Genomic DNA, 8,775 nt, shown 5'->3' on the forward strand with positions numbered 1-8,775 from the left:
ACCCCTTGACTGGGAGGCTACAGTGACATTCCAGGTCTCCAGGAGTCATCAGTTAGCTCAGGGCCAGAACCTTAGGGATCCTGATATCCCCATTGAAACCAAGGAGCCATTTCAAATGCAGTGTCTTTCATCTGCATCACCAGCCTACAGAGAGCAACCATCAAGGGGACTAAGAAGGAATAGTCAGAAAACCAGGAGAAAACTCTAGAATACTAGTGTCTTTCCACTGCCCTTAGCCCCAATCAGGCCACATTAGCTATCTTTGATTCCCTCACTGCTTTTCAAAGGGGCTACCTTCAGCAATTTGGTAAAGGGAGTGTCTTGCAGGCCTGCTGGGGGGTGGCAGAACAGGTTGCCATGATAAATCCTCTGCAACATTCCTATCTCCCTAGTCTTTGAGTTCCTTCATCTACATTAAACATTTTCTGTTCTCTCAAATACAATTAGTTTGGGCCCCCAACATACCTGGGCAGGTAGAAAACCAAATTTATTCCCAGAAGCACTGCTGCCTACAGACAATTCTCATCGCAAGGTCTGTTCCAGTCAGTGCTCACTGTTTCAAGAAACAGAAACTGACTCTCACTGACTTAAGAAGGTTGAGAAGTTGTTACAAGGGTATTAAGTGGCTCATAGAATTTGCAAGGTAGCTATGAGGCAGACTCAGAGGCTACACAACCTCAGAGGACTTAAGCTAGAGGACTTAAGCTCAAGGACTTAAGTCAAATCAGGCCACAAAACTGATGCTGCCCACCACTGTTCCAGCCTAGATACTTGCCCAGGACACCCCCGTCCGTGCTCCTGCCACAGCCATGGCCACCTTGGGGACTCCATCTTACAATAGCCAGTGGCACCACCAGAAAGGATTCCTACAGAGACTGCTTCCTTGAAACACCAGTCTCCAATTTAAAGTTTAGAGCAGTGCGTCACATAGCTATGTCCCAGCTTCAAAGGAGAATGGGGAAACAAGTAGCTGCCATGTTTAGCTGCTGTAGTGGGAAGGCAGCCCAATGTTCTATAAGATATCATGGATAGGAAACTCCCCAAACGTAGCAATCAGGTTTCAGATGCTGGGCAAGGAAAATAATGATAAATGCCTACTGCAAAATGTTTCCAGATTAAAGTTTCATCAAAATATTTTGAGATGGGCACATGACAACACTTGCAATTTGGTCTCACTAATTTCTTCTGACTCACTGATGAGATACAAGTTGATGCTGCAGAGATACCATAATTCATCAAATCTAACATGCCATCAGTTGTGAGGTATGCCGTTATTTTATGTACCACTAAAGAAATCCTGCCAAGTAACCTATGACTTGTTAAAGCATAGTTTTCAAAAGTTTAAAGAACAAAGCTCCCATGCAAATTTAAAATAAATACATGTCAACAATTTTATTTAACTCATTAATTATTAAGGGAACCAGTAAGATGTTAAAACCAGTCCAAAGAGAATATGAGAAGCTAGGTAGATAGAGGCGATTTAATATGTTGCTGAGTTAGATTTAAAAACAACAACAACTAGTTAATGTCAGAAAAGGCTATGGCCATAATTATTGGGCTTATCTGTTCCACTGGACAGGAATTATTTGCATTTCTACTGGACATAAATCTACAAACTAACCTCTGCCCCTACAGAGTTGTAAAATTGCCAAGAAAATAAAAAATCAAATCCAGCACTGCTCTGAAAGAACATCTAGTAATCTCTTTTGTCTATTTCCAAGTCATGGATAATATTTTTGACAGTCTCGATGCTTTCACGTCAGTTAGAGCTCCTCTGGACTTATTTAGAATAGAGTTTTATCATATATCAGTCTCATGCAAGCATAAAAAGGAATGAATTAGAGAATTCTATGCATTCACAATCAAAGTCAAACTCTTATAACTCATTTTTCAAATCAGAGTCATCAAGTTTGTACTTTTCCACGCATTATCACTCCCCATGCCATCAAGAGCATTGGGAGTGCAGCATTTCTTTTGAGCATTCCACTCTTTTCTCTGAAATTTTCTTCCAAGAAGCTGACACCCATTCCATAATTTTTGTTTTCTTTTTTTTTTTTTAATTTTATTATGGTAAGAACACTTAACATGAGATCTACCCTCCTAACAGATTTTTGAGTGAACAATATGGTATTGTTGTCTATGCCATTCTGCAATCTTTGATGCTGAAGCATTCTTGATGTTTCCAGGTGTCAATAGAAGATTATAAAGCAAAACCAATATTCATATTCTTTCCCCAAATGGTCTTTAATTTTTTTTTTCCCACGGAGAGCTTATTCTTTAAATAGCCAAGTTTATGAACATACAGGTAGTAGCAACCACATCATCACTGTTTCCTGACTGACAAACTGTAGGACACCATGAATTATTAAGATACATTTCAATTTCTGATCTGTGTGTCTTAGAAATGATGAAATATAGGTAACTCTAGATAGACAAAGCTAGATGTATGTAATATGTCTATGCTTTGCTTTTGTATTGTGGGAATGTATTTTTTCTTAACTTTTCAGTTATCAAAATTGAGAACTAGATGAGGCAGAAATTGCTAAAGATTCCCCAGAATTCATTCCCCCTTCTTCATTTTAATAAAAACACTCCTCCCACTGAATTTTATCAGGACAGTGGCTACCCAGCTAAATATACATTTCCCAGCATTGCTTGCATAAAGGTGTGGCCATGTGATTAAATTTTTACCAAAGGATATGAGCAGAAGTGATATGTGCAAATTTCACGTCTTATTTTTCAAAGAAAGCTTTTGCCTCCACTTCTTTTCTTTGCCCTCTCCTATGAGCCGAAATAAGGACGTGGTGCTGGGAAATCAGGTTCAATCATGTAAATGGAGCCACCCTCTAAGTTGGTAGAAAAACAAGACAGAAAGAACCAAGTCACTGATGACCCCATGGTACAGACCTTCCTACCTGCCCTGTAATATCGGAGAGAAATATTGGTTGAGTCACTATATTTTGGGGTTTCTTTGTTACAGCAGACTAGCCTATACCCTACGTTAGTACACTAGGTCCTATAGTTAGGACAGTTTTGCTAGATGAGTTTGGCTCACCTTCTCTACTCAGGGGTGGGACTGGGTAATTGTGAGGCAAGCCCGGGGATATCTGGTGATTAGAAGTCCATAAAACTTCAGAGGCCAAGTCAGCTTAAACTTTAAGTCAATTCAGCAGTAACCTAAATACTCCTTAGACCCCACCAGCTGCTACTACTGGGAAAGGTTTTTTTTTAACATTTTTTTTTCAACATTCCACCATATCAACGGGCACAAGGCACATGACAGGAACCCTAGGAAGAGATTACACATCCTGGTCCTCGATTATCAGTTCTCACTCCAGAGTAGTGCTCTGGTCTCCTCATCAATTACATTCTCAGCTTTGTCACACTGCCCCAAACCTCTCTCATCCATTTCATCCCAACAAGTAGACTGTGCCCTGCCTTTATTCCCTGCTGCTCAGCTTGTCAATAATGTTAAAGGGAATGTGTACTATGGTTTTAAGGAAAGAAAAACAAGACTTAGTGTCCACAAGATTTCAAAACATATTGTAACAGTAGTGGTCTTGTTAAGGGAATAGGTGGTGAGTTGTGGAAGAGAATAGGGAGTCCAAAACAGACTTTTGTATTATGTGGATTTGGAAGAATAAATGTATAATTCAAATCAGGAGATAAATGACCTTGGGATGGCCATTTCAAAAGAAGCTATTTCAAATTGGACCCCAAAATAAATTTCATATGGAGTTCTAATACTATAAAAATATTAAAAGAATGATAATTATTTTAAATAATTTGGTGATAAAAACAAGTTTCTAAACTCCCAAAGACAAAAGACTGAAATGTTTGATGATTCAGAAATTCAAAATTTCTTCATGGCAAAACATATCATGCACAAGCTAAAAAAGAGACATCAGTTCTAATTAGCTATATCTATATCTATATCTTAAAGAATTATATACATGGTATGAAAGAGAGTTCCTACAAATCAATAAGAAATACACAAATAGGGTATTCATGGAGGAAGAAATACAAATGGCCCAAAGGGATACAAAAAGCCTCTCAATCTCACCAGTAATGAGAGGAATGCAAATTGAAATAATAGTGACGTATTTCTACTCATCGAATGGACAAAAGTTAAAAAGTTGATATTATGATGCTGTCTAGGCCAGAGCTTCTCACTCATGGTTGTGCAGGAATGGGCTCCAGGTGTTGAGATATTTCTCTCTCCAGGTGACAAGGAGATGCCTGAGGCCCACAGAGCTCCAAGCCAGTTTTGCATTCCAGGCAGAAGCATCTTCTGTTTACAGCAGGGTGTGGTACAAATATATCACTTCACATGAATGTCACCCTGTGATAAAGTCTAGGTAGGACTGGTCTAGCATTTGGGGAAACCAGACACGCTTGGTGGAGCCCTCCTGAAGGACAAGTTAGTAGAGTCTCTCAAATTTAAAGTGGTCGTGATCTTTGTATCAGAAGTTTCACTTTGGAGAATCTGCACTGCAGAAATGTTTACACAAGTTCAGAGAAAAAATATATATATACAAAAATCTATGTTCATTAAAGCATAGTTTTTCATTATGAAATATTAGAAACAACCTAAATGTCAACTAATAAAGCAATAGCTCAACAAACTGTATTATGTGAATATCAAGGAATACTATGTAAGAAATGAAGAAGGAAAAGAAGAGAAGGAAGGAGGATGTGTTGCATGAATGTATTTTAATGATACATTATTATAATAAGTTGTATAACATGATTCCATCTATCATAAGACATATTTATGTATACATATACACAAAGGTGTCTGTATGTGTGTTTTGTGTGTGTGCATAAATAATGGACAAAGGTCTAGAAGGTCAGACTTCAAAGTCTTAAAAATTGTTATGTTAAATTTCTGGCCAAAATAACTCCATAAGCTACCAACTCTGCCTGCCCCCACCCCAAAAAAATCCACATAGCATTAATAAATATTTTTAATGCACTAAAAAGACATAGCTGTGCTCAAAAACAGGATAAACATTCCTGTGGTCCAGGAAAGGAACAGAAGTACACAGAGGTGAGAAGACTCAGACTTACTGGGCTTCCCAACAGGAAATCATAGAGGCTGCCTAGAATTCAAGTCAGGCCAGGTAATGGCACTGTGGAAAGGGAAAGGAGCCAGGGTCACCGTGTGAACCGGGAATTGAGAAGGACTGCCCATTAGTGAAAAGAGCAAAATAGAGCTGCAGCCCTTGCTCTAAACTTCCCCAGCATCCAGCTGCTGTCGAGGTGGCAGGAGGAAACCTGGACAGTCAGAACACCGTGCAGTGAGCTAAGATGCCCACTGGCTCACAATTAGAAGCTGCAGGAGACCTTCCAGTCACTAATGGGGGACCTGATCTACAACAGGGACCCAGGTGGGTCACATAGAAGCTCACATCACCCAGCAGGGAGAGGTGAGATATGGGAAATGCACACACACACACACACACACACACACACACACAACTCCTACTCAAGATGCCCTTGCACACTCAAAGTTAGAAAGCAGTGTGGCCACAGATAGTGACTTTGAAAACATGACCCAACAATTTCACTTATCGCTGTATGACCTAGAGAAAATCTTGCACTGGTGCACAAAGAGATGTAGATAAATACGTTCGCTATCCTTTGGCTTATAAAAATATCAACAATCGCAAATAAATGTTCATCAATAGGGAATGGTTAAACAAAATATGGTATATTAATACAATAGATTACTACATAGAAGTTAAAATGATTAAATATTTTTCTAATTAACAAAGCTCTCAAAAGTGTAGTAAAAAGAAAAAGTAATTTGAGCAAAAAAGAAAGTAATTTGCACAACATTACATATAGAATATAATTTATGTAAATAAATGATGTGTATTATTTGCTGACTCATTGATGTATTACTAAAAAAACATGAAGGATACGCACCCACTTCACTACACATACTGCCTCTGGGAAGAGGTATATGATGCAGTTGGGAGTGAACAAAGAGATTTCAACTGTATAATATTCTACTTCTTTGATTTAAAAAAATTTTCTAAATGTGAAAATATGCTACATTCAGCAATTTTGAGTAGTAGACAGTTGGTACACAAGTGCTTGCTATATTATTCTCTGCATTTTTTAGTTCTTTCAAGACTTCTCAGAAAAAAATTAACTGGAGGGGAGTAATATTGGGGAGTACGTGTGAGAAAGGGAGATTTCAGCTTTTACTCTGATGTTTCTGTAAGAGGATGTTGAACGGATGTAACTGCTATTTTAGGATCCACCACTTAGGCTTCAAGCTGAGCCCCAAAAAGTGCTAACTACCTTACTTTCTAAAAGAACATTCACCTCTGAAGAGCAAGATGACTCCTATAGGATACACAAGAGAGGCAGACCCCGCCCCACCTCAGTTTGCTCCTCATCTCTACCCAGCAGGTGACTGGAGAAGCTTGGGGAAGTGACAGAAGGCCTAGAGAAAGCGCTGTGGCCTCCATTGTCCTTTAACATTTATCACTCAGGCAATTGATGGCAGTTCCAAAAGAATCACCTTAAAGACTAGAGAAGCTGTAACAAGCGGCCACTGGCATCCAAGTCCAGCTTGAGCACTGAACTTGCAGACTGATACTGGGCCAGTCTCCAGTGGGGCTCTCCAGGGCCAGGCATACCTCCGTGAAGCCTTCTTTACAGCAGAGCAGCACTTGTCTGTAACGGATGGTTTGGATATCTGCCATCACTAGACTAGGTGACAGCATTTTGTGCACTGACCAAAGCCAATTGGGTCACAGCTCTTAGGTTCTTTTTGGTAAATCACAGAAACCACCAAAGAAGTCTGTGGGGGAGAGGCTTAGCTAGCTACCACCAGCCTCACTACTTGGTTATAATGAAAACAAAGCTCAGATCTAGTTATGCTAGATGGAGACGTATTGAACAAACATCCAAGAGCGCAGCAGGCACAAACTAATCATACAATCTACTCTGTAACTCAGGGGAGTCACAGTCATCCTTTAGGTTCTCCATCTCTGTGTGACACCTTCCCTCAGGCACCACCACACACCTTAAGAGGGACTGTATTCCCTGTAATCAGAATCCTGCCATCAGAAATCCTCCTAAACAAGTGTTTTCTCAACTGGGGTGCTTTGCCCCGCTAGGGGACATTGGCAATGTCTGGAGACATTTTTCTTTGTCACAAGGAGAGGAGTGTACTACCGACATCTAGTATGTAGAGGCCAGGGAGGCTGTTAAACATCTTACAATGCACCGGACAGCCCCGCCGCAACCAGGAATTATCCGACCCAAAATGTCAATAGGGCTGAAGTTGAGAAATCCTGCCCCAAGCCAATGGCTGGACACAGAAGCAATTAGGGACCAAGCCTCTGGCACTATCTCAAAGGGGACAGGGCACAAACCTTGCCAAATTCTGAAACTAAATTCATACACAGGTGTAGACCGTGTCTTTAATGTTATTCAGCCAACCTACATACATTGAATACTTTTTTTTTTTTTTGGTGAGGAAGATTGGCCCTGAGCTAACATCTGTGCCCATCGTAGTCTATATTGTATATGGAACACCACCACATCATGGCTTGATGGGCGGTGCGTAGGTCCACGCCCAGGATCCAAACCCATGAACCCCGGGCCACCGAAGGAGAGCATGTGAACTTAACCACTATGCCACTGGGCCAGCCCCTTGGATACTTTTAATTTCACCAATGAGCTCTGTCTTCCAGCATTTATCATGCTAATTAACAAGTCACTAGTTTCACCAATTAACAAAATGTTTTTGACATTCCACAATGCTAATTAGTAAAGCTTCCATTGTTGATTAAGCTACAGATAGCAAAAGGCGTGGGAAAGATTCAGGAAGTAGCAAATATTTCAGTTTAGTTAAGATATCAGGCCCCTTCAGGGAGGTCTCAGAATATAAGGCTGCCAAAGTAGGCTAGGGCAAGAAAAGAGACCTTTAAACATCCTCTGGGTCACTTTTGTACAAATTCTCCACAGAGGTAATAAGTGTACAGTAGGCATTAAGCACGAAGCACTGTTAACCCCTCCCTCTGCTGCCCATTTGGACAGATTGGAAATGCCAGCAGAAAACAGGCACACTTTGTCCCACGTTGTCATCCTGACTGGAAGTCGGAAACACCTCACCTACTTTTGTAGAGCTGAGGGATTCATTTCCTAAGGACGCACATGATGTTCTGCTCTTCACTTAGCCAAATCCCGCCCGAAGGATTTCAGGGAAATGTGCATTTTCTAAACCACTGAAAATTCTATACGTTCTCCTACAAAGCTTCTCTACTACTGCTCAAAAGGGAAAAAAAAAACTTTAGAAACTTCGACAAACATTGAGTTTTACATATCCTCCAAAGGAAAAAAAGACAAAATATATATTTATGCATGTAGACAGGAGTTGCATCATAAACATAGGTGTTAAATATATACATTTCATCTTCTTTTCCTAAGTTGATTAAAAAAGGGTGGGGGACCAAAGCTGCTTATTAAATAAAGTTATTTAATCAGAGTTGGAAATCAAGATAGAAGCCATGGAAGTTTGGGGTGGGGAAATCTACCTAAATATACAGTTTTCAAAGTGAGACAAGAAATATGCTCCACATGAAAGCTGAAGAAATTGATTTATATTAAATAATCAGAAAAACATTAGAACTTTCTAGTTCATAAATCTGCTAATCACTTTATAGATAAGAGCTATAAACCATATAAAACTTAGTGGATGAGATTTAAATCATTTTGTCGTCACTCAGACATATATCAGTGGGGACGAAAAAA

This window comes from Diceros bicornis, chromosome 12, assembly GCF_020826845.1.
Source record: "Diceros bicornis minor isolate mBicDic1 chromosome 12, mDicBic1.mat.cur, whole genome shotgun sequence".
NCBI lineage: Eukaryota > Metazoa > Chordata > Mammalia > Perissodactyla > Rhinocerotidae > Diceros > Diceros bicornis.